The sequence below is a fragment of the Pteropus vampyrus genome, unplaced genomic scaffold, assembly GCF_000151845.1.
Source record: "Pteropus vampyrus isolate Shadow unplaced genomic scaffold, Pvam_2.0 Scaffold184, whole genome shotgun sequence".
Classification (NCBI taxonomy): domain Eukaryota; kingdom Metazoa; phylum Chordata; class Mammalia; order Chiroptera; family Pteropodidae; genus Pteropus; species Pteropus vampyrus.
In genome coordinates, this window is record NW_011888965.1 from 4,631,491 (window position 1) to 4,635,499 (window position 4,009).

The window sequence follows — 4,009 nt, forward strand, 5'->3', positions numbered from 1 at the left end:
TCTCCAGTACTTGACTGTGGCTTGAAGGAATACAGGTGACACAGTTTATAAAGAGCGGAAATATAGCTACCTTGATAATTATGTTGACTTCAGCCAAGTCATTGCTTCTATATGAAATAATGACCAATGTCTTGTATCTCCTTTTAGAATGAGGTAACAATAGTCTCCTTTTTTATCACTAGATGTCATGAGTCACAAAAGTATCTTGTTAAAGGAAAATCCTCTTCCAGGGCGGGGGCAGGCGGGTTGGGGGGGGGGAGGAAGTAAAAAAGAATTGTTTTCAAAGTACCAGCATCTCTCACATACACAAAACATAACCCATGAACCTACCTCTCAGAGTCTTAGAGGGTACATTTAGCTGTGCAGTGATGGAATTCATGTAAACTACCTGATTTTGAAATAGAAATCATGATGAAATTGGCTTCAATATACCAAGAGTAAAAGCATAACAAGAGCTGAATCTCTAATCAAAACTGAGTAGTTTGCCATCAAGCTGGATGACATAGGCTTACTTATTTTAAGGTAAACCAAATTTTTAAATAGCCTAAATGTTCTTGTACATTTAAGACTTTCTTAAAGGGAAAGGAGACAATTCACTATTTGCCCGTGTGCTCATTTTTTATGTCCATACTTTCCATAAACAATAGAGGAGTGAACAGATTGTCTTTCAAAGCAAAAGAACTAATATAGCCTGAACTTATCAAATTGCAATTTTATGCCGGATACTGCCTCATGTAATCTTCAAAACAACCTCATAAGGCAAGTACTATTATTAACATTGTTTTACAGATAAGGAAAATAGATAAGGTTAAGTGATGTACCCAAGATCACACAGCTGATAAATATCAGAACTACCATTTGAATCAAATCTAAACATCTCAAAATAAAGGAAAGAAGGGAATAAATATATGTTGAATGAAGAAAGCACTTGAGTTTAGCACTTTTAGGTCAATTTAAAATGGTAAAAATAATTAAGATTGATTTTTGCATGGAAGTTAAGTTCATCCATGGAGCACTTATTAATCTATACTTTCAGTCCATTTGTGTCCCCAGTGTCTATCTCAGTGCCAGAAACATAACAGGTGCTCAAAAAATATTTGTTAAAGGAATGCCTGATTGCATGAATAAATTAATAAACACCATAGTGATTTTCAAAAACTGATACTTGGGCTCTTATAGGGACTTCCTTCAAAATCTTGCTTACAGGTTTGAGCAGAATAATTGAAACAGAAAACTAACAAGGATTTACATTGTCCTAAAGGTAGGCTATGTAAGTTCTGAAAACCCTTAGTCAAGATATTAAAGATAAATAATGAAAACTGACTATTAAACTTAAGCTTTCGAGATGAAGACCTGGAGCTTTTCTAGATGAGCCTGTGGCCTTCTTTGCCAGATTTCATTTCTGTGGTGGACAGCTAATTCCAACTTTAGTTTTAAGATGAGATGACCTTTTTAACTCTAACTATTGATTAAGATATTAAGGACAAACTGTTATGTTCACCTGAGGATAGCATCATTATTTCATAAAGCTTCTTTTTTTTTTTTCTTTTTGATGTGAGGAAAAACAGCATCAACTGAACATTTACTGCAGGGAGATTTTTCTCCTCATTATTCAAGGATAAAATGTGAGTAGGATGTCGAGGTCAGCTATTCTCTAGCAACGCAAAGCAATTTCTTTAAGTAGATCAAAATAGGCAGAAGGTATTTTGCAGCCTTTGCTAGACATGAAGTCACTTCCCTGGCTGAAGGCACATTGCTTGAGTATATGTAGCAATGCCACAACTCCTATTTCCTTTTAATTAATCAATATGGGACACAGAAAATTCAGCAAGGTAAAATCAGTCTCTTTTCAATCTTACACAATATGAGTCTCAAATTAACCATCATGGATACAAATCTAGAGAAAATAAAAAATATTGCTTTTTCAAACCAGCTGGCCCGGAATGCCTGCTCACTTTCTGGAGATGCTGAGTGTCCCTTCCTAGAAAAAAGTTTACTCCACTGCTGCCCGCAGCCCACTGAAATAAAAAGGAGATAAATTTACTTAGACATAAATTGTTGGTAAATAATCATTTGAGTCTATGGCTATGCCACCCTGAACAAGCCCTATCCTGTCTGATCTCAGAAGCTAAGCAGGGTGGGGCCTGGTTAGTACTTGGATGGGAGACAACCCAGGAAGACCAGGTGCTATAAGCATAAAAAATAAAATAAATAAAATAAAATAAGGGATTATAAGCTGACAAGGTCCTTGCAATTTATGAGGTCAACCAAGGGTTGCCTCACCTAAAAAAAAAAAATAAAAATAACAAAATAAAATAAGAAAAAAGAATCATCTGAAAAACTCTGTGTAATTAACACAAGAGCTGAAAGCTAAAGAAGAGCAAAGCCATTAAACATGACAAAAATATGGGGGGCTTTCATTAAACATTGCCACATATACATACAGGGCCATTCAAGTCTGACATCCCGGAGCAGAATCACTTCATGTTCTACTTGCATTGTCCAATTTTGTGGTCTCCTACAAAAGAGAAATCCTACAAATAGATTTTGATTGAGATATTAGTTTATTGTTAAAGCCTAAAATATCATGCTAAGGTTGTGATTGTCTAAGGCGATTCACAGGGGCTGCCTTCTCAACAATTCAACACTTCTCAATGCCTAGGAATGACATCTAGGCTTCTAGATTCTGAGAAATGTATTGTATTTCCTAAGTGAATCCAAGGAAGTACAATATTCAATCTTGTCTAACAAGTTGTGTTGCCATTGTCTAGTCAGGACCAATAAAACACTTCTCAAAGATTTGTCTCTTTCCACCTTAATCATTTTTCTATCTCTGGCAGACACACTGTCACTGCAGCTCCCTTTACATCAGACTTTATGTTGAACTTGTTATTATTCTAAGTGACTAAACTCCTCTTAAGATATAATTTTTTTCCCAATGGAGAGAAATAGGTTAAAAGGGGGAAAAATCAATATTTTCTTCCATTAGGGCTGGTATGTGGATGAATACATCCCATAGGATTAACATGGATCACTATGCCCTAAAGACCCTACCCAACCATATATATATAATACAAATATATATATACATATTATATATACATATTTGGTTGTTATGCCTAATCTTATATAATATATATCATTTATATACATACATATATATACATATATATATATATATACATATATATGTATATATATATATGTATATATATGTATAGCCTCAAATGTATATATTTGTCACATGCCTCAAATCAGCACAGTCTCTTTGTATATTGAAAGGTCAAACATTCTCTTGGCAGAACCAGGTCTTTGGGTACACTACAAATACTCTTACTTCTCCATTTTACTATCACTGCTTAGTTAATATTTATCAAAATAACTTAATTATATTTTCCTCAAATCATTTCTTCTTATGTTTTTATTTTTCCTAGTCACTTAATCTTAAAACACATAAAGTCATTCTTTTTATTCTTCCTTTTCTTATCTCCATAGCCATTCTCTAAATTGCAGCATTTTTTTTCATTGCGATATCACCCTGCCTATAGCTTCCTTTCCAATTCAACTACTGCTATGGAAGAGACCCTTTACACCTTCTGCCTAGACTACTGTTATAGTCATACTGTCTCTGATTGCTCTCTTCTCCAAACTACATTATCGATTGTTAAAAGGTTAATTGTTCAAAATTACACTGTGAACCTGCTATCTCCCTCTCTATAAACTTTAAGTGACTCCCCATGGTCTAAAGGAGAAAAATCTTTAAACTGAGTTAGGGCCACCACACCTTTATCTATCTTTATTCTCTTACACCTACATCAACTGCAGCTAAAACAAATAAGAAAGGAACTTTCATTTAAATAGTGCCTATGTGTACCAAATATTATGTACTTTATGCATACTTCATGCAATCCTCACACCAACCTTATGAAAGGAATACTTTTATCAGTATTTTTATGAAGAAGACATTGAGACTCAGGTGAAGGTCAGTTTGTACCTACATGGCTAATCT

The 4,009-nt window shown here is 34.3% G+C and overlaps 1 pseudogene; it reads left to right on the forward strand.

The window, feature by feature from the left end:
* Positions 1-2,077: 2,077 nt before the first annotated feature.
* Positions 2,078-2,196, forward strand: LOC111746346 (annotated as a pseudogene).
* The last annotated feature ends 1,813 nt before the right edge of the window (positions 2,197-4,009 follow it).